At 43.2% G+C, this 22,906-nt stretch overlaps 1 protein-coding gene across 11 annotated transcripts in view; it reads right to left on the reverse strand.

Annotated features, from left to right (window-relative positions):
- MPP7 (MAGUK p55 scaffold protein 7) overlaps positions 1-14,662 on the reverse strand; it is a 252,467-nt gene extending 237,805 nt beyond the window's left edge. For all 11 annotated transcript variants that reach the window (XM_065520448.1, XM_065520447.1, XM_074000707.1 and 8 more), the window contains exon 1: positions 14,502-14,662. The gene's annotated coding sequence lies outside the window, so the exon portion shown is untranslated. The remainder of the gene's footprint in view (positions 1-14,501) is intronic.
- Between the last annotated feature and the right edge of the window lie 8,244 nt (positions 14,663-22,906).

Below are 22,906 nucleotides of genomic sequence, written 5' to 3' on the forward strand. Positions count from 1 at the left end.
CAGTTATGAGAATCCAGCTGCTTCTACAAAACCAGACATTATAGAGAACTGCAAAAATGTAAAACTATACCACTCTTTCCCTAAACTCTCTTTGTAAAGGTATTTTTCATACGGAAGTGTTATTTGTGTTTATATACAAAAAGGATATTATGTTTTGATTTTTGGTTTTTATGACACAGGGTTTCACTCTGTCACTCAAGCTGGAGTGCAGTGGTGTGATCAGTCTTTGAGGTCCTTAATAACTGTTAAGAGCATGAAGCGATATTGAAACAAGTCTGAAAACTGCAGCTCCAAGAATATGGAGCTGAGGTCAAGGCTGTGCTTGTTCAAGTGAGCTTTCAGGAATTACCTTATTCTTTGAATTCCTGTTTGAACAAACACTAAAAGTTGGAAGCTCAGTAGAGCCCAATGTCAGGCCTAGAGCACCAAGAACCACCAGCCACAGCCATCCTGAGAAAGGGCCTTATGAGTAGAATATTTTGTATTAGGCTCGGGGGTGAGGTTAGAAGACCTCGGGTTGGGGAAGTCAGCAGCACTTTTTCCTTCCTAGCTCAGCACGTACCTCATTCTTGAGATTTTGGTCTCAAAAATAGCTAACCAGGCCAGGCATGGTGGCTCACATCTGTAATCCCAGCACTTTGGGAGGCCGAGGTGGGCAGATCATTTGAGGTCAGGAGTTCAAGACCAGCCTGGCCAACATGGTGAAACCTTGTCTCTACTAAAAATACAAAAAAATTAGCCAAGTATGGTGACATGCACTTGTAGTCCCAGCTACTCAGGTGGCTGAGGCAGGAGAATCGCTTGAACCCAGGAGGCGGAGGTTGCAGTGAGCCAAGACCATGCCACTGTACTCCAGCCTGGGCAACAGAGCCAGACTCCATCTCAAAAAAAAGAAAAAGAAAAAAGCTAACCATATCAGTCCAGACTAGCAGACTGGTAGATTAAGGAAGCTGAGGTGAACTGTTTCCTCTGGTTAACTCAAGAAATATCAAAAACAGCCATCCCAACCAACAGAAATCTCTGCCTTTTTAACAGACTGGTAAACTCTTCAGTACCAGACTTACCACAAAAGTCACATAAACCTTAAGAACTGGGGCCAGAAGTGTAGTCTCAGCTCTCAAACATTTTTTTCTGTGCTTAAGAGATGTGTAGCCAAGAGCTCACAAACACAGTGTCTACGGTGAGTGAGCCCCTATGGAGACTTTGCCCTTAGATCTGAGTGAAACGGCAAGGTTCTGAGCAATTGAGCGACAGCATCCACCTGAACCCATCCTGGGCTTTGGGTGGAGAAATGGAGAAAAGGTTTTAGGGGCAGGGGCAAGAGCAGGGAAGTCACTACAGTAAGCCACATGACAAATAATGATTTGCTTCCTCCTACAAAGGCCGAAACATTGATTTGTTCCCCCCTACTTTGAGACAGAGTCTCACACTGTCACCCAGGCTGGAGTGTAGTGGCACAATGTCAGCTCACTGCAACCTCCACCTCCCTGGCTCAGGCAATGCTCCCATCTTAGCCACCCAAGTAGCTGGGACCACAGGCATGTGCCACCACACCCAGTTAATTTTTGTATTTTTTGTAGAGATGGGGTTTCACTATGTTGCCCAGGTTGGTCTCGAACTCCTGAGCTCAGGCCATCCATCTGCCTCGGCCTCCCAAAGTGTTGGGATTACAGGCGTACACCACCAAGACTGACCAAACCATTGATTTCTAATGCTATTATGCTACTATTGATAGATATGGTACATAAAGATCTTCTATTAGTTTCTCATGGAGCAATAACAAAATAAAAGTCTGCCTTGTATTGACGCCCTATATCCTTTACTAAGTGGCCCCAATCACAAATTACAGTCTTTTTACTTTGCTTTTTTTTTTAAACATAGGGAGTATTTCCAGCATATACTAAACTGGAGGAAAGAGTACAATACTACAAGGAACCTTCCTGAACTTCTTACCTACCTTCAATTTATGGCCCGTCTTACTTCATCTGCAACTGCCCCACCTCCCCACCCCAGCTTATTATACAGTCATTTTTAATCAGTTTTTGTTTTGTTTTGTTTTGTTTTTTGAGACAGAGTTTCACTTTTGTTGCCCTGGCTGGAGTGCAATGGTGCGATCTCGACTCACTGAAACCTCTGCCTCCCGCGTTCAAGCGATTCTCCTGTCTCAGCCTCCCGAATAGCTGGGATTATAGGCGCATGCCATCACGACCAGCTAATTTTTGTATTTTTAGTAGAGATAGGGTTTCATCACATTGGTCAGGCTGGTCTCGAACTCCTGACCTCAGGTGATTCACCCACCTCGGCCTCCCAAAGTGCTGGGATTACAGGCATGAGCCACCACGCCCGGCCTCAGTCAGTTTTCTTATTTAAAAAAAAGGATTTTAGGAAAACAGACTAACACATTAAAGAAGTAACTCACCTAGAATCTTAATGCCCACAACTGATATTAACTGAACTGTTTTTATTTGAATATTCACACTCATACAGATATGAATTAATAGTACATGGACAATTTAGAGTTGTACATGAAAATTAACTTATTCTCTTGTTACAAAATTAGGATTATCCTAATGACGTGATTTTGTAAACTTTTGCCACCATGTACTAACAATTTCCATGGAGAAGAAGAATAAATGCCTACTGCTGCACAGTTTAGGTTGTTTCTAATTTTTCAGGATATTAGAATATTATCATGAACAGCTACATATATAAATCTAGTGAACATCTATTAACATAGACTAGCAAATGTTAAACATGCAATAACGTAGAGAAAAATGGACTCCCAGGTAACGCAAAATACAGCAACTGCTATAACCACTGATGCTGCAAGACCAGGAAAAGTAGCTCCTTTGGATAGGGTGACAGCTAGAAACATTAACTAGGGATTAAGACTGATATTGGCTGGGCGCGTTGGTTCATGCCTGTAATCCCAGTACTTTAGGAGGCTGAGGCAGGTGGATCACTTGAGGCCAGGAGTTCAACACTAGCCTGGACAACATGGTGAAACTCCGTCTATATTAAAAATACAAAAATTAGCCAGGTGTGGTAGCACATGCCTGTAATCTCAGCTACCTGGGAGTCTGAGGCACGAGAATCCCTTGAACACAGTGGGGCAGAGGCTGTAGTGAGCCAAAGATCACGCCACTGCACTCCAGCCTGGTCCACAGAGAGAGAGAGAGACACTGTCAGGGAAAGGGAAAGGGAAAGGGAAAGGGAAAGGGAAAGGGAAAGGGAAAGGGGAAGGGGAAGGGGATGGGGAAGGGGAAGGGGAAGGAGAAGGGGAAGGGGAAGGGAAGTAATACTGATGATCCTGACCCTGTGTAGGCCTAGGCTAAAGTGTGTGTTTGTGTCTTAGTTTTATATATAAAAAAACTTTTTTAATAAAAGAAAATATTTTTGTACCGCTATAGAATGTGCTTGTGTTTGAAGCTGTGTTGTTACAAGAGTCAAAAGTTAAAAACCATTTATACGTTTATAAAACAAAAAGTTAAGCTAAGCTTTGTTTATTATTGAAGAAAAAATACTTTTTAAATGAACGTAGTGTAGCCTAGCCATGGTGTTTATAACGTCTACAGTAGTGAGTGTACAGTCATGCCCTAGGCCTTCACATTCACTCACCACCCACTCACTGACTCACCCAGAGCAACTTCCAGTCCAGACACATGCGAAGTGTCCTATGCAGGTGGACCATGTTTAATCTTTTTTACCATATTTTTACTGTACCTTTTCTATGTTTACAGATGTTTAGATAGACAAATACCATTATGTTCCAGTTGCCTACAGTATTCAGGACAGTAACCAGCTGCACAGGTTTGCAGCCTAGGAACAATGGGCTATACCATATAGCCTAGGTGTGTAGTAGGCTATGTTATCCACATTTGTGTAAGTGCAGCCTGCGATGTTCACACAATGACGAAATCACCTAATGATACATTTCTCAGAATATATCCCTGTTCAGTGATACATAGTTGTCTATGTATGTAGAATTCCCCTACACCAGGGGAAATAAACAATAGAAAATACAACAGAAGAAAAAACGGCATTCACAGTAGAAACAAAAGCTGAAGTAACTAGGAATTACTGTAACAAAGAAGACGAGATCATTACGGAAAAAAAAAAAAAATTTGACCTCCACTGAATAAAACATAAACACCACTGATAAGTAGTTTCCACTCGGGATATAGATCAGTGTCACCGGAGGAGATTTTTAAAAATACAATTGCTGGACTCTACTCTCTACAGATTACAATTCAGTTCATCTGTGGTCAATGGGATTTTTTTTTTTAAAGCTACCTAGCAAATTCTAATATAAAGCCATCGATGAAAACCACCAGGTTAAACATGTTTTTAAAATAACACAGGAGGGACTCATTCTTCTAGATATCAAAATATATAAATAAGTTGTAGCAATAAAAATAAAAGCTAAATCCACTGTGAAATTAGAACAGAAACAGACAAATTGATCAGAACAGAGCAGGGAGCCTAAAAAGGTAAGAGAGAAAATAGAGAGTGTGTGTGTGTCTGTGTCTGTGTCTGCGTCTGCATATATACGAGTGGGTGGACCTTGATATATGATATAGGTAGCATCATAAACAACTAGGTTATTTAGTAAATGAGTATAGGATACTCCACCGCATTAGTAATCAGATAATTGTAAGTAAGAGCAATAACATATCATTTTGTGCTGGATTGCTCCATCTGTTGCATCAGATTGTAAAAAATTATAAGGTCAGAAAACGCCACATGCTAGCAAGAATGCGGGGAGCAACAGCTGGTGAAAGCGTCAACGAGGTAACAATCTGGCCATACCTAAGGGAATTATGCACATGCCAGAGAGAGGGTCCCCTGGGGGCAAGAAGAACACAAGTGGGCATAGGTGATGAAGGGGAAAGATAGAATAAAATAAGGTGGGAGACTCTACATGGACCAATCATGACGGTGTGCCATGAAGTGAGCGCTAACTCCAGTGTGAGCCCCTGAGCTGGGGAGGGAGCGGAGCGGGGCAGCTCCTCATCATAGGCCCCTTCACCCAATCAGCAGGTGTTCAGTCTCTATATACCAGGAACTGCATCCCATCCTAGGGACCCAGCAGCAAAGATCGAGCCCTAACCCTCATAGGGGTTACGTCCTAGTGAAGGAAACAATAAAAAGTACACAAATAAGATGATGATAAGAGTGTGATAACAGCTACAACAGAACTAAGACAGTGACAGTGACAGAGAGTAATGGAAAGAGGGTTTCACTAATGAAAGGATCGCCAGAGGTGAGCTCCCGCAGGTCTGCAAAAAGAAAATAAACCAGGCATTCCGCAAGCCGAGAAAAGAGATCCCAAAGAACTGCGTTCAAGGGCCAGGCATGGTGGCTCACACCTGTAATCCCAGCACTTTGGGAGGCTGAGGCGGGCGGATCACGAGGTCAGGAGATCCAGACCATCCTGGCTAACACGGTGAAATCCAGTCTCTACTGAAAATACAAAAAAAAATTAGCCGGGCGCCTGTAGTCCCAGCTACTCGGGAGGCTGAGGCAGGAGAACGGCGTGAACCCGGGAGGCGGAGCTTGCAGGGAGCTGAGATCGCGCCACTGCACTCCAGCCTGGGGGACAGAGCAAGACTCCGTCTCAAAAAGAACTGCGTTCAAGGTCATCAAATACAAAGTTGTCATAGTACAGGTGACAGTGTGTTCTAAAGATGACTTTCAGGTACTTTCTGTCATTCAGCTCCCAGAAGCAACCTTTAAAATGCCTGTTATATAAAATGTAAACTATAAGGATTATTGTGAGAGTCCAACATCCCGTGATTAAAGAAACCAAACTTTTTGAAGGGGAAGGGGGAGGAGACAGTATCAATACGAACGTTCTATGTCTGTAAAAAAAAAAAAAAAAAAAAAAGTTTCTGGAAAATTACTAGGATCCACAAACTTTTCCGTCACTCCTTAAAAAGTAATTGACTACTCATATTTTTTCCCCAGCACTGTGCCAGGAAATGAAATTAAGTATTAAATTTTCTGTCTTTGCTTCAATTGTATAAAATGCAGGATTCTATCTATTTTATATATGTACTTTTTTTTATGGATAAAAGAAAACATTTATTGCATGCTTGCAATCTGCAAGGCCCTGTTCCCTGAGCTTCTGCACATTGGAGCTCACTTATATTCACAACAAAATACTATATTATTTCCACTTTAGAGATGGAATAACAGAGGTTAAGAGACTTGCCTAAAGTCAAAGTACGGCCAGGCGCGGTGGCTCACGCTTGTAATCCCAGCACTTTGGGAGGCCGAGGCAGGTGGATCACCTGAGGTCGGGAGTTCAAGACCAGCCTGACCAACATGGAGAAACCCCGTCTCTACTAAAAATACAAAATTAGCCGGGGTGGTGGCACATGCCTGTGATCCCAGCTACTCGGGAGGCTGAGGCAGGAGAATCGCTTGAACCCAGGAGGCGGAGGTTGCGGTGAGCCAAGATCGCGCCATTGCACTCCAGCCTGGGCAAAAAGAGTGAAACTCTGTCTCAAAAAAATAAATAAATAAATAAAGTCAAAGTACTAGTAAGCAGCAAAGCAGGGATTCAAACTTAACTCTTTCAAAGTGTTAACCACTACACTTAACGTTTCCCCCTAGAGTGGCTGGCCCCTGCAGTGGCTATAGCACATGGCCTTAGAATTTATTAGAAATGCAAATTGCCAGGATCCCCCCTCCCAGACCTACTGATTAGAAATTCTGGGGCTGGAAGGCAGCTACCTAAGGTCTGATAAGCCCTCCATGTGATCCCAAGGTATGCCAAAGTTTGAGAACCACTGGTAGAAATTTTTCATACTGAGCTTAATGCGAGAGGTGAAATTACTACCATTTTGAAACTTCTGAAATATAAAATTTGTATCTGATTTTAAATGACTATGAAGAAATCAAAATAGTGTTAATTCATTTCCTCACTACTCAACTTCTTTCTCCCAAACTTGATAAAATGCCTATTCTCTATCCTGATTAGACTACATACAAAAAGGATACTCTGATGAGCGTTACAGCACAGAGGTCTGAACTCACTCTTCAGAAGTAATCGGAAGCCATAATAGGAAGAGAAAAAACAACATCTTGAATATAGCAGAAGCTTGATAAATCTTGGGCCATAACTCCAAATTCTGATCCCAGGCTCAACTCCAAATTTTTACATGACTTCAACAGCCTTCCCAATGCCAAAAAAGAAGTTACAACCCCGAGAAATATTTGATTAACAAGATTCAAACTGCTTTAAGTGCACATACAGAGAAACTGTCCAAGAGTGTGTTTTTATCAGGAGTGAAGCTAAGGGATGTCTAATTACACATCAGACCTTCTGATAATATTCACAGCAAAAGGGGTTCACTTTATCCCTGTCCCTGCATACACCTGCCGTGTACGGCATCCTACCTGACCCTTCTCTTTTCAAAGCTGTACCTGGAACAGGAGTCTTTTCTCCCCAACTCAAGTACTCAGTTTGAGCCGTACAGCTCTATGTGTATTCAAGTTTGCCTATTTCTAATAAGGCCTTTTTTTGTTGTTAAACGGATGGAAGAAAGAGTATGAGAAATAAGTATATTCAAGCACCTACCATACTCTGAAATCTACCATAAGCCAAATAACTCCATGAAGCGATTCACTTGCATGCTCAAGTCAGTAATTTTATAAATTTCAGGTTTCTACTTATTCCAAAAATTTAAAACATAAAATTGAAGACTAAGGAGTACTCAGTCCAAGCTTGGACCACCGGAGAGCTATAAATCTGTCTTAAAATGCTTAATGACCTGATTAAGGTCATCAAAGGTGAAGAGAGCTCTAGGAATCAGCCTTTTAATCTTCCTGGCTACTTACAACCACCCACCTTTTCCATGCCCACATTCTCCTAAGGGCTGAAGGCACTGCCAAGAACGACCTTCCTAGAAGGGCTGAATCCTATTTATTTTCTCTCTCCCAAATCTCCATCAAATCCCCTGAGAACTAGCAGTGTTCTGGTAAGAAACAAATTACCATTGCTCTCCTCCCCATCCACAGTTCAGTGCAACTGAAATAAACATACACACACCCCAACCACTGAAAGACTTTCTCAGATTCCTATCGAAGTCCAAAGCTGTCTTCAAAACATCTTGCAAAATGCAATCGTACCAGTTAGTCTTTAATCTCCACTAACATTGCCATTTCTATACCCAAAATGGGTATTGCAACCGCTATGTATTTTCATCTCCCTTCTCTAACCGTCAGTAACAAGCAACCCAATCAGTAATAAATGAGCCTGATAAATAGCTCCTATCTTCAGAGAGAAAAGAATGGTCTCCTCTCTTTCATAAGTAAAGCAAGCTGATAATGTTCTACTAAATAGGAAGACTAAATGCCTCTTCAAGAAAAAAAAACATTTATATGCCTGGGAAAACATCTTGGTTTTTTGTTTGTTTTTTGTTTTTTTACTTAAGCATCTGTTCATAGTAGGTAGCAAATAATCTTGCCACACATATGCATTTTACTACTTCTTTTAAAGAATCAGTAATCTAAGAGAGCAAAGCATAAGACTGCTCAAAGAGCTAAGTCCCAGTTTACATAAAATTTAAACAAAACACAAGCCATTAAAAACTACTCAACTACTCATAAATAAAGACCAATACATCTACACTTTGGTCTGGGTTTCTGAACACAGGGAGAATCAGAGGGTTCAATAGGAGAGGTTATTTCTGAAATCATAGGGATACCTCGAAGACATCACGTGTTCCATTCCAGACCACCTTAGTAAAACTTACACTGCAATAAGGCGAGCAACAAAAACTTTTCTGCTTTCCAAGTGCATACAGAAGTTATATTTACCATACACCATAGTCTATTATGCTGGCAATAGCATTAGGTCTTAATTTTAAAGTGCTTTATTATTTTTTTTAAATGCTAGTGATCATCCAAGCCTTCAGGGAGTCGAAATCTTTTTGCCAGTGGACCGTTTTGCCTTGATGTTGATGGCTGCTGACTTAACAAGGTGCTGGCTACTGAAAGAAGGGATGGCTGTGGCAATTTCTTAAAATAAGAAAACAATGAGGCCAGGCACTGTGGCTCACGCCTGTAATCCTAGCACTTTGGGAGGCCGAGGCGGGTGGATTGCCTGAGCTCAGGCGTTCAAGACCAGCCTAGTCAACACAGTGAAACCCCGTCTCTACTAAAATACAAAAAATTAGCCAGGCGTGGTGGTGTGCACCTGTAATCCCAACTACTCGGGAGGCTGCGACAGGAGAATCTCTTAAACCTGGGAGGCAGACGTTGCAGTGAGCCAAGATCACACCATTGCACTCCAGCCTGGGCAACAGAGCAAGTCTCCGTCTCAAAAAAAAAAAAAAAAATGAAGTTTGCCACATTGACTGACTCTGCCTTTCACAAAAGATTTCTCTTTTGGTAGCATTTTACCCACAGTAGAACCTCATTCACAATTGAAGTCAAACCTATCATACCCTGCCACTGCTTAATTAACTAAGTTTATAGAATATTCTAAATCCTTCATTGTCATTTCAACAATGTTCACAGCATCTTCACCAAGAACATATTCCCTCTCAAGAAACCACTTTCTTTGCTCATTCAGAAGAAGCAACTCTTCATCCATTCAAGTTCGATAATGAGATTGCAGCAATTCAGTCACATTTTCAGGGTTCACTTCTAATTCTAGTTCTCTTACTATTTCCACCACATCTGCAGGTACTTCTTCCACTGAAGTCTTGAACCCCTCAAAGTCATCCATGAGGGCTGGAATCAACTTCTTCTAAACTCCTGTTAATGTTGATATTTTGACCTCCACCTTTGAATCACAAATGCCCTTAATGGCATCCAGAACTGTGACTCCTTTCCAGGTTTTCAATTTACTTAACCAAGATCCATCAGAAGAATCACTATCTATGGCAGCTATAGCTTTATAAGATGTGCTTCTTAAATAATAAGTCTTGAAAGTTGAAATGACTCCTAGATCCATGGGTACAGAGTGGGTGTTGTGTTAGCAGGTATGAAAACATTAATTTCCTTGTACATCTCCATCAGAGCTCTTGGGTGACCAGGTGCATTGTCAATGAACAGCACTATTCAATGGTACCTTTTTTTCTGAGCAGTGGGTCTCAACAGTGAGCTTAACATATTCAGTAAACCATGCTGTAAACAGATGTACTGTCATCCAGGCTTTGTCATTCCATTTATAGAGCACAGGCAGAGTAGATTTTGCATAACGCTTAACGATTTTTGGAATGGTAAATGAGCACTGGCTTCAACTTAAAGTCACCGGCTGCACTAGCTCCAAACAAAAGAGTCAGCCTGGCCTTTGAGACAAGGCATTGACTTCCCTCTAGCTAAGAAAGTCCAAGATGACATCTTCTTCCAATATAAGGCTGTTTCGTCTACACTGAAAATGTGTTGTTCAGTGTAGCCACCTTCATCAATGATCTTAGCTAGATATTCTGGATAACTTGCTATAGCTTCTATATCAGCATTTGCTGCTTCACCTTGCACTTTTATGTTAGGGAAGCAGCTTCCTTCCTTAAACCTTGTAAACCAACCTCTTCTAGCTTCCAACTTTTCTTCTGCAACTTCCTTACCTCTCTCAGCCTCCAGCGAATTGAAGAGTTAGGGTTTTGCTCTGCTGGCTTAAGGGAATGCTGTGGCTGGTTTCATCTTCTACCCAGACCACTAAAACCTTCTCTGTATCAGCAATAAAGCTGTTTCACTTTCTTATCATTGGGGTGTTCAGTGGAGTAGCACTTTTCATTTCTTTCAAGAACCTTTCCTTTGCATTCAGAGCTCGGTTGTTTGGTGCAAGAGGCCTAGATGTTGGCCTGTCTTGGCTTTTGTCATGACCTCCTCACTAAGCTCACTCATTTCTAGCTTTCTGATTTAAAGTGGGAGACATGCGACTCTCCAGTCATTTGAATACTTAGATGCCAACATAGAGTTATTAATTGGCCTCATTTCAATATTGTTGTGTCGGCCGGGCGCGGTGGCTCAAGCCTGTAATCCCAGCACTTTGGGAGGCCGAGGCGGGTGGATCACGAGGTCAGAAGATCGAGACCATCCTGGCTAACATGGTGAAACCCCGTCTTTACTAAAAATACAAAAAAAAACTAGCCGGGCGAGGTGGAGGGCACCTGTAGTCCCAGCTACTTGGAGGCTGAGGCGGGAGAATGGCGTAAACCCGGGAGGTGGAGCTTGCAGTGAGCAGAGATCGCGCCACTGCACTCCAGCGTGGGCGACACAGCGAGACTCCGTCTCAAAAAAAAAAAAAAAAAATATTGTTGTGTCTCAGGGAATAGGGAGGCCTGGAGTGAGGAAGAGAGATGGGGAATGGCCAGTTGGTGGAGATATCAGAACATAGGCAACATTTATTAATTAAGTTCACCATATTATACAGGTGTGGTTCATGGAGCCCCAAAACAACTAGAATCGTAACATCAAAGATCACTGACCAAAGATCACCATAACAGATAGAATACCAATGAAAAGGTTTGCAATATTGTAAGAATTACCAAGATACGACAGAGACACATAAAATGAACATACCTATTGGGAAAATAGCACCAATAGACTTGCAGGGGTGCCAACGAACCTTCAGTTTGTAAAAAACACAGTATCTTCAGAGAGCAAGCCTGACTAACAAATTCCTTCACTTTTAATTCAAAGTGAAGGAATACCCTTTCCTTCTGAACGGATCCCATCTAATAAAACTCAAGACTTAAGTCATTCATTACAACTCTGTCTGTATTGTAATTAGGAGAGAAATAGTTGCAGTACCTTTATATCTTTTTCAGTGAAATGTTTATAACAAGGAAAAACAAAAATCTGTTTGAAAACTCCAATAAGCAGCCCCCAGTGCACCATCTAGTGGAAGTCAGGTAGTGTCGTAATTAATTTAAAAAAAGAAAAAAGTCACAGAAACTCTGAAAACCACTGGGGGAGTGGGAGGAGTCAAACCTTCAGGTAAGAATACAGGCAAATACTTTACAAACAGCCAAAATATCTTTCCAGTGTCCCACACTGCAAGAGGGCTGGGCTTATGAGAATAAATGATTCATTTTCTGTATAATCAACAGATGATAAAAGTTCCTTTATGGAAATTTTTGCTTGGGTGCCAGAAATTTTGACAGGAGAGTAAAAGTTAAATAAAGCCACTAAAACATAAATCAGTAAATAAATGCAGGGCTAGAGTGACAGCCTTGTGTAAGAGTTGCCTTATATGTTACATGAATATGCTAAAATGTACATATGAAACAGAGGTATTAGCCACAAAACAATAGATAACTTCATGATTAGAACAGTTACATTCAGGCCGGGTGCAGTGGCTCACGCCTGTAATCCCAGCACTTTGGGAGGCCAAGGCAGGCAGATCACTTGAGGTCAGGAGTTTGAGACCGGCCTGGCCAACACGGCGAAACCCACCTCTACAAAAATACAGGAAAAAAAAAAAATAGCTGGGCGTGGTGGCATGCACCTGTAGTCCCAGCTACTTGGGAGGCGAGGCAGGAGAATCGCTTGAACCTAGGAGACAGAGATCACAATGAGCCACTGCACTCCAGCCTGGACAACAGAGTGAGACTCTACCTCAAAAAAAAAAAAAAAAAGAGTTCCCTTCAGTAATCCGTAAGACATTTTCATGTTCCTGATAACTAGTAAATTTAACATAACCTAACAATTCTCTAGAATTCCCTAAGCCTTAACATCATGCAAGAGATTACTTCCAACTACCCATTTCAGCCTGTCCCACACTAAAGCCCAAACTCCTTTAGTCGAGGTATTCTAATCAAGAAATTAATTTTCAACCCATCTATAAATGTACAGTAAACACTTCCCAAAACAAAGTCATAAGTCATGATCAAAATGCACTTCACTTCATTAGTATTTTCCTTCTGCATATCAATTATTTCTATTCAATTCAAAAAACGGTACCGAAATTCGATGCTGAGCTAGAGATGCAAACATGAATAAGGTTCTCTAATTTGGAAAGCTTCCCAAAATTTAAAATAGAGATTTTCACACAGCACTACTAACTTTTGTTTGTTTTGCCTATGTGGAAAATTACCTTTCACCTGAAATTCAAACTAGCTTAGCAACCTGGATGGAAAGAAAAACCTCAGAGACAATACTCCTTTACTTGAAAATAACCATCTCCACCTCTGACCTGTGTACACAGGATCGAATTGGTATGCAGAAGCTGCCTTGATGGCAGGAATCTTACCCAGATTTTGGATTACATCCATTACAGGTATAAAATAAAGTAGGAGTAAACTGAGGCAGGATTCCTTTCATCTCCAGGGCTTTCAGTTGACATACCTGTAAAATGGACATGCTACGCACAGCCTGCCTCAGAAGAGTAGGAGGATGGCATACTGTATAATTGATACAGTGCTAAGAGCTTCACAATTAGGTGGAAATACTGTTTTTGTAAAACCTGAGTGAACCTGAGCATAGAAAACTCTCGAAGGGCCATCGCTGTGACATTACCGCTAAAACTCAGTGACCTTCATCAATTCACTTGTAAACAAGCAATATACTGAGCACGTCAAAGGAAAGGTAGCAACAATTCAAGATACTTCTTTATAAGTAAATCAAATCACGTAATTAATAGCCCAGGATTTACCTGCAAACTATTACTGCCTGACTAGCAGGTGCATCCCCAAAGCCTCGAGTTCAGAGACTGTTTTTGGAAAGCCCCCCCCCTTTTTTAATGTGAATATTGTTTTTAAAAATTAGAAAAAGAAAAAAAAATCACAATTCTACTCCCACCCATGGCACAGTGACATTAACAGTGGTCCCACCCCCACAATCCTTTCAAACCTGCACAGGCATTCCTCACGAACACTCCTCCCCCTCATTCCTACTTCCCCGCTCCCCACTTCAGCCCAGACAAAGGTGAGTTACTCGGCTGGGTCTACCTGTCACTTCAGCAAAAGCCCCCACACAGATTCACGCTAAAGGCTGCTTTTAATTTTTTAAATAGTAAATAAGTAAATAAATAATGCTATCGTGTAGACAGCATTACACGGCCAAACGCCTGTTCTCAGAAAACATGTAATTAACACGATCCAAGTGAAGACGCCTTTCTGGCTTAGGGGAAGAAAAAAAAGAAGCCAGCCAGCTTATCGCTCCCTTTCAGTAGGTTCTTTTCCCCGAGGAGCCGGACTCTGACTCAACTCCGCAGTTCTCCCTCCACCTGCCGCTCCTCCCCGCCCTGGGTCGGCCCCGTCGCCGCCCCAGCCCGGAGTCCCGCGAGTCACCAGGGGTCTCCAGAGGTCCTCAGGGTCCCGCCCGAGGCGGCCCCGCCCCTGCCCCGGCCCCGCCCCCACCTCCCCGCAAGGTGCCCGCCGCGGGCTCCCGGGCTGAGGCGCCTAAAGGCCGGCAGGAGGCTCCGGAGGACCGGGGCCCCGCTCGGCCCGGTCGCCGGCTCTGGGAGCAGCTTCGGGGGCCGAACCCACCGCCCGCACCTAGCCCGGGGCTCAGACAGGCGCTCCCCAGCGGCGCCCCATTACCTGCTCTGGGCAGCCGCGGTCGGCGAGCAGGAGGCGCACTCGCTCTGGCCCCTGCAGCCCCGGGCCCCGAGGCAAGGAGACAGCGACCGCCACCGCCGCAGAGGACAATCGGGAGCCAGCGGGCTCTGCACCGCCGCGGCGGGCGCAGAACGCACGAGCCCAGTGGGAGCCCGGCCCCCGCCTCCAGCCCTGCTAGTAACCAACACGGCCCCCACCCTCGGGGGGGCGGGGCCGACGCTGGAGGGGCGGGGCGGAGCCGCACCGCCCGCAGGGTAAGAGGGGCCTGCTGATAGGCTGCGAAGGCGGTAGGCGTCTCATACTTGAAGACAGCCCCTCCAGCAGAACTCCCTCATTGGTCGGCAAGAGAAAACAAAGCTGGGCTCTGATTGGTGACAGCTCTGTAGTTCCTCCTCCTACCCGCAGTCCCCGCAAGTTCCGCCCCTGCCCGCCTGGTTCGCTAGCCCTTGGTTCCCCACACCCAGGTGGCTGCAGGCTGGGGTGTGTTTCATGGACGAGCAACCTCCCTGAAGAGAACCCCGTTTCCCAGGTTCATTCGCCAGATGCGCATTTTCTTAAGCTCCTGCGATTCTCTAATTTCAGTATGAACTTGGTGAATAACGTAATCTTTAACTTCGTTTGGATTTAGAGAGGTCTCCTAGGTTTAAAAATGCTGCATAAGATTGAGAGGGATATTGTTATGCACGAAGAAAGACAAGGTGTTTTCACCTTTGGCGACACTGTAGGTGACTTTTTTTCTTATTACCTTTTTGTGTTCTATATTGAACATGTACTACATGATTAGAAAAAAAAAATTCTTTTTTTTTTTTTTTTTTTGAGACAGAGTCTCGCTCTGTCGCCCAGGCTGGGGTGCAGTGGCCGGATCTCAGCTCACTGCAAGCTCCGCCTCCCGGGTTTAGACCATTCTCCTGCCTCAGCCTCCCGAGTAGCTGGGACTACAGGCGCCCGCCACCTCGCCCGGCTAGTTTTTTGTATTTTTTAGTAGAGACGGGGTTTCACCGTGTTAGCCAGGATGGTCTCGATCTCCTGACCTCGTGATCCGCCCGTCTCGGCCTCCCAAAGTGCTGGGATTACAGGCTTGAGCCACCGCGCCCGGCAAAAAAATTCTTAAATAGAAAAATAAGTAGAGTGTGGAGAATGGTAAAGACAAACTTTAAGGAAATTCAGAGAACTGATTCTTTCACAATAGAAGAAAATACAGTAAACATGCTCAATATCTGAGGGCTACCCAAAAAAACGTGAACTGGTATCAGCGCCCTTCAGCTCTCTTAAAGAACTTTACAGATGTGACCGAGCTGCCCCCATACTCCTTCCTATCATGTAACCAACACATAATGTAGACAGCACCACAGTGCAAACAGAATTAAAGAAAGACTCTGATAGGAAGAATTAGAATCCAAAGTACACAATCAATAAAGCTTTAGAAAAAGGGGTTTTAAAAAGCAGAAGACAAAAAAAAAAATCAGGTAATATAAATTGGAAAGCTCAGCTAATGGAGGGAATTATCAGAAAAAAAAATAATGTGACAACACTTCAAGATGTGATCAGAGATTTTGAATAGAAAGCTGAAGGGAGAGGAAGGGGATTGAGATAAGGAGCAATGACCTGCAGTTAATATAAGCTCTCAGAACACATCCCCCAGAACTGGTGTCAGCCTAGAAGGCAGGAAGCTTTTCTCACCTAGGGACCACTCTCACTTAACTCTCTCTAGCTGCCTTAATGTTCTGTTTGTTCTTGTCATTCTCACAAAGTTCTAAAACAGGCTATTTGAAATTAAGCACTTACCCCAGCAACTCTGTGAATTACGTAATAGTGAAAAATGGAGATAGCAAACCTAAGGAAGGAAAGGAATGTTAAGGTAAACATAAACTTAAAGAGAAGTAAGAGCAAAACAGCTGATACAAAGAAGACAAAAAATTATTTTTTCTCTCTTACTTCCTGAGAATAAGGTAAAGCTCTTTGGAGGACAGAGTAACCTTGTTGCCTAACAAAAAGAGTTTTTACCAAACCTTTCTAATAACCGTAATTCTAAACTGTAGTCTAAAAATATGTGTCCTAAAGTACTTTGAGCAAATAGTTTTGAGATCTAATATTTTTACATAGTATAAGGAAAAGAAGAGGAACTTAGCCTAATATGAACAAACTGGAAGGAATACCCTTCAAAAGTTTCTTCTACAATAACACCTGAAATTCCACCACCACTAACATTCTTTCACTGGGATTAAATAATTTATGTCTAAGATTATTCTTTTTTTCATTTACTCATCAAACATGTAATCAATATTATCAAATACTAGATGCTGCAATGAATGAGACATTCTACTAAGCACTCAGAGTATAGCCTTGAACAAGACAGACTTGCAGCTATTTTTATCAGTAGAAGATGGACAATGATCCAATAAAAAGATGAACTTGCAGACTGGGATCAGGGCAAAGAAGAAAACAGTGACCAGAGGGATGGCAGACACACTTAATTTTGGGAAGGGAGAAAAATGCTTTAAGGAAAAATGATCTAACAGAAATGCTCTAAGATTTGAGGCACCACCTAAATAAGAAAACACCAACTTAGCAAAACTCCAGGGCAGATAAAATAGCAAGAACAAAGGCCTTGAAGTAGGAAGAAAAGTAATGTATTGCAGGAAGAGAGAGAAAGCCAGCATGGGTATCATGGTGCATAAGGAGAGTGCTACTAGACAGGTTGGAGAAGGAGGTGAGGACCTTGTAGGCAATGATAAGAAGTTTGTATTTTGTTACAAGGATTCCTCACAGGGGCAACATCAAGTTGCTGATAGTGGAGTAAAATCATTATTTTTTTTTTCCTTTTTCAGAGACACCAGTAAAATGAGCATTCATTCATTAAGCCAATCCATCAGGAATGCATCCAGGAAGAACCTACTGTTTACTAGGAATAGGTTAGATCTGTGGATATAACAATGAATAAGATAAGACTCTGGTGGATCTATAGAGAAACTATTACTGCACAGATGATGGGGAAATCAAAAGTACTATGGGGCCAAGGAGACTGTCCTGCAGCAAATGAGGAATAAGCTGAAAAATCAGTAGGAGCCATCCCAGAGAAAAGGGACAGGGTTCTAGACCCAGAGAACAACAGAAGAGCATTCAGCTCCTGCGAGGGAGCAGGGAATCTAATGCAAAGCCATAGGGACCATTGCATAACGAGTCAACTTTCCCCACATCACAAGCTTGCCTAGCCTGGATGGACCCAGAATGTTAAAACAAATGTCTAATTAGTAACGACATTCTGAATGCCTGGGAGCTGGGCAAAATATGAGGAGAAGCAAGCTGATTTTTGTTTCGTATTATTATCTCCTTTATTCCAGCAACAAAAGACACTGAAAAGAGTAAATGCCCACTTTTAACCATGACAATCCTTTTAGGATAGTAACAGTGAGCAGTAATAATCCTGTTTGACCAGAACTAGGACAGAGTTAAAGCCCCTGGAGTAGAGATCTGTTCTATTAGCCCCAGCCTTTCTGTCTGCTTCTTGGCATGGCTGTCTTTATCAGTTGAGCCTCCAGCGTTAGCAGATACCTATAAGGGAAGACAGCCAGCCCTCACTATGGAGGGCCAGAAAGAGAAAGCGCCAAGCATTAGGAAATGTCAAAGTATCTCAGTACATCCAGCCGATTAGTGACAGATAAGTCAAAATTTGCAGCAACTAAATAAATCAAAAAGTAAGAAGATTTTAAAATATGATGTTTGAAATATTTGGCACAATGCTTCAAAGTCACTGAAAAGCTATCTCTTCACCCTAATAGACGACAGAAATTCATTATGTAAATAGAAGAGGCTGCGTACAGTAGCCCATGCCCATAATCTCAACACTTTTGGAGGCCAAGGTGGAAGGATTACTTGAGGCCAGGAGATCAAGACCAGCCTGAGCAACATAGCAAGACATCTTTTAAAAAATTTTAAAATTAGCCAGGTATGGTGATACGCAGCTGTAGTCCTAGCTACTCAGGAGGCTGAGGTGGGAGGATTGCTTGAGGCCAGGAGTTCTAGGCTGCAGTGAACAGAGATTGTGCCACTGCTTTCCAGCCTGGGCAACAGAGTATAGATGATAGATCGATAATAGATAGTTGATAGATAATAGATAGTTGATAGATAGATAATAGAAAGCTGATAGATAGATTAGATGTATAGTAGAACCCAAGGGCAAAAATAAGTTAGCCCTCAGGAAGACCCAGATCCCAGACCCGAAAAGCCAGGAGAAACTCAGTGGAATTTTTTCTCCATAGCAGATGCTCTGTCTGCACCTGTGCTCTGTTCTTCTATTCTGACAACCAGCTTTCCTGGCTCCTATGTCCCAGTGTCAGAGAAATGATGTTCCAGAGCTGCACCCACAGAGACTAAATCACCTGCCCAACCCTAACCCTAATCATAGGTGATGGGAGCTTCAGGGGACCAATATGGCTGCCAGGGCCCATCCCTGTTTATGAGCAGAGGTTTCCCGGAGAAGACACACTGGGCAGATTACCAGACAGGCATTCATTGCACCCCCGACATTTTCAATCGCTAGTCAATGAGGCTTCATTTCTAGTTACTGAAAGTCTTCACCTGTTGTTTACAGTAAACTGGAGACCTAGAGGGCAAGGCTGAAGGCTTGGATGGTAATCTCCCACATTCTCTAGAAATCTTTCTACTTCAATTGGCTTCCAGACACCTAGTACCCTTGTCTCTTCCAGTTTCAAGTTGCCATTCTTGTTCAGGTCTTCTAGTAATTTCCTGTTTCCCTGTCTGAAGTGTACCTCCTGACCTCGATGTATTTAAAGAGTAAATGCTCCTGCCAAGTCTGTGAGTGTCAGTGAACTAGCCTGCTGCTCTGGGCTCAGATGAGACCAGCTTGCAGAACAAGCAGGACAGAGGAGTGAAGGGAAGCAGATGGCAAACCTCGATCTGCCACCATCCCTTCCACAGGGATTCAGTGTGAGGAGATCTGTCCCCACCCCTGGATAAAAACTTGGGTGATCCCGAAACTTTTCTGATGGCTCACAGGTAATATCATTTGGTCAGTTTAAATCACAATATGCAGCTTTAATTTTAATGTAAATGCCGTTGATCAACACTTCAAGCTTCATTCACAGTTACACTTTCCCTCCACCTCCCCAGAAAGGGTCCCATGCAGCCAAGCTATGGAACTCCAAAAAGCAGGAAAGGATCCTTCTCTTTATCCCCCTAGAATCCCCTTCAAATTCAGGTTGCAAAAAGAAGGGGGAAGAGTCCAGGACTAGCAAGTTCATGCTTAACTGGTGTGTTGCTAGCAGGGGTTGCTCCCCAAGCCTGGACAATGACTAAAACGTGCGATTCCTTCTTGGGTCCTTTCTTGGGTTCTTAGAGACCTGCACTTGAAATATCTGACTCCAGTTCTCATGACCCGAGTAATGCAGTTTTCTCTAACACTTCCCCTTGCTTTCTCATTCCCTGCAAGCCACTTTATAGTCTCCTGTTGCAGGGGAAGGAGGGAAATGGTCTCTAGGCTCCTCTAGGTGTTCCTTGTAGGCAGGATTTAAGCACCTTCAGCCCAGCTCTCTCTAACAAACAGCTGTTATCTGGTCTTTCAGACATTCATCCATTACTCCCATGGGTGGTAAAAGTGCAGCTGGCTCTGTGCAGACTGGTCTTCAGTGTTCTCTTTCTCCACCCCTGCCCCACTGCTGCCCCAAGCCAATACCTTCAGCCTCTCCGCTTGAGATTTGTCTCCAAATACCAGGGGACACAAATCGAGTTGCCCTTGTGGTCCTACTGACACTGCCTCTCTAGTGAGTTCAAGGAGGAAGGTCTCAAAGAAGTAGGAGTTATCGAATTGCTTTCTTCAGAGAAAACATCTTCATAGATTATTTCCTGAACTCCACTTCCTCTGCCCTTTTATGATCCTATTTTGGGTGAGGCACTTTTAAGAGTCACCCAGGGGCTAGGATATTTCCTTTGAAGATTTGCTTCTCACTCTGACAACTTATTTTAGAATATCACACCTATTAATTGTCTCGGTGTGGTAGTGCACACCTGTAGTCTCAGCTATTCAGGAGGCTGAGGCAGGAGGATTGTTTAAGCCCAGGAGGTCGAGGCTGCAGTGAGCGATGATCACGCCATTGCACTCCAGCCTGGGCAACAGAGTGAAACCCTGTCTCAAAAAAAAAAAAAAAAAAAGCTAATGGCCAACAATAAAAAAGAATTTCACATCTATTGTCTCTTCCTGCTTCGGTCAAAACTTTCTTTTTACATTTTTCTATATTGATGTGAATTTGTAAAAACTGCTATTGTTAATTAATACCAAGGATACAGGACTAAGAAAATTGGAAAACTCTAAAACTAGTCAGAAACTGCTATTTGATGATCACTGAGAATGGAACACCCACTCTTGCCTGGACGATCCAAGCTTGAGGGTCACTTGACCCAAGGAAGCAATCTTGATTTCCAGCCTTCAGTTCAGGGATGTGGGGACCCAGCATTCCACATTTAACTTTATGGTCTCCAAGGAAACAAAACTCTGAATTTGTCACACCAGAACTCATGTTAATAAAAATATTACTAAATGTTAATAAAATACTACTGACATCACCTGAGGTCAGGAGTTTGAGACCAGCCTGGCCAACATGGTGAAACCCGATCTCTACTAAAAATACAAAAATTAGCTGAGCATGGTGGCAGGTGCCTATAGTCCCAGCTACCCAGGAGGCTGAGGCAGGAGAACTTGCTTGAACCCGAGAGGTGGAGGTTACAGCGAGCCAAGATCCCACCACTGTACTACAGCCTGGGCAACAGTGACACTCCATCTCAAAAAAAAAAAAAAAAAAAATGCTACTCACAACCTTGCTCTGCTTTCAGTCAATCACAACACTGTTTCCTTCCAATTCCTTCTCCCAATTCCTACAAGAACCCTGCTTTTTCCCTTGGTGAGACCCTCTGTGGGTCCCCTGGAGCACTCCCTCTTGTTAGGAGCTCATAAACCCAACCAAGTTAGACCGTAGTTTTGTCTCTGATGGTGTTTGGCTGTTGAACCTTATCATTAACAACCTGATATCATTTAGATGTTCTCCCCTGAAAATCTCACATTGAATTGTGGTCCCCAGTGTTGGAGGTGGGGCCTGGTGGGAGGTGTTTGGGTTGTGGGGGAGGATCCCTCCGGGCTTGGTGCCGTCCTTCTGACAGTGAGTGCGTTCTTCGAAGATCTGGTTAAGTGTGTGGCATCTCCCCTCCCCGCACCCTGGCTCCGGCTCTCATCACGTGATGTGCCTGATCCGCCTTCCCCTTCCGCCATGAGTAAAAGTTTCCGGAGGCTGCCCCAGAAACTGAGCGTATGCTGGCGCCATGCTCATCCAGCCTGCAGAACTGGGAGCCAATTAAATTTTTTTTTTTTTTTTTTTTTTTTTTAAGACGGAGTCTTGCCCTGTCACCCAGGCTGGAGTGCAGTAGCATAATCTCGGCTCACCTGCAACCTCTGCCTCCTGGGTTCAAGCGATTCTCCTACCTCAGCCTCCCAAGTAGCTGGGATTACAGGTGCTTGCCACCACACCCGGCTAATTTTTGTATTTTTGGTAGAGATGGGGTTTCACCAGGTTTGCGAGGCTTGTGTTGAATTCCTGACCTCAGATGAGCAGCCCACATCGGCCTCCCAAAGTGCTGGGATTACAGGTGTGAGCCACTGCACCTGGCCTTAAACCTCTTTTCTTTGTAAATGATCCAGTCTCAGGTATTCCTTTATAGCAGTGCAATAATGGCCTAACACACAGACAGTTCTTCCCAGCTCAGGTTCCTGCTCCACTTTCCCACGTTCTGTCTTCATGCCTGCATCTCCTTCTGTTACGTTGTCACACAAACTCGTTGCTACCATGGTACCATCATGAGTCACCCAGAATCCAGCAACTTTCAATTATATACCATTCAGAATACCGTAAACATGTGCATATGCAGGAACAATCATATTAGTCGTCTCAAACATGAGAAAAAACTAATTTCCTTATACCATTAATTTGCAACAGTATTAAAATTACCTGAAGAGCCTTTTCAAATTACACAAGCACTGAGATGCTAATTCAATGCTTAACAGTCTCTCCCCAAATGCACACACCTGGATCTACCTCATTACAGCAGTGATCCTGTTAGTGAGGGTAGAGGACCCTCAAGTATTTTTGGAAAAAAGCTATAAACCACTTTACCCCTCACTGATCTGTTAGACTCCTTATCAGAATTCTAAGTCTGTAAGTGTGGGGAATATATTTGATTGGTGCAAAAGCAATTGCAGGTTTTGCCACTTAAAAGTAATGGCAAAACCCGCAATTAATTTTGCACCAACTTAAAGTATTTTTCTCTTAGCTAAAATTACAGGTTTGATCTTGCTTATAAATAAAACTGTCCCCACAATGTCA

Source organism: Macaca fascicularis, chromosome 9 (genome assembly GCF_037993035.2).
Source record: "Macaca fascicularis isolate 582-1 chromosome 9, T2T-MFA8v1.1".
In the NCBI taxonomy this organism is placed as follows: Eukaryota; Metazoa; Chordata; class Mammalia; order Primates; family Cercopithecidae; genus Macaca; species Macaca fascicularis.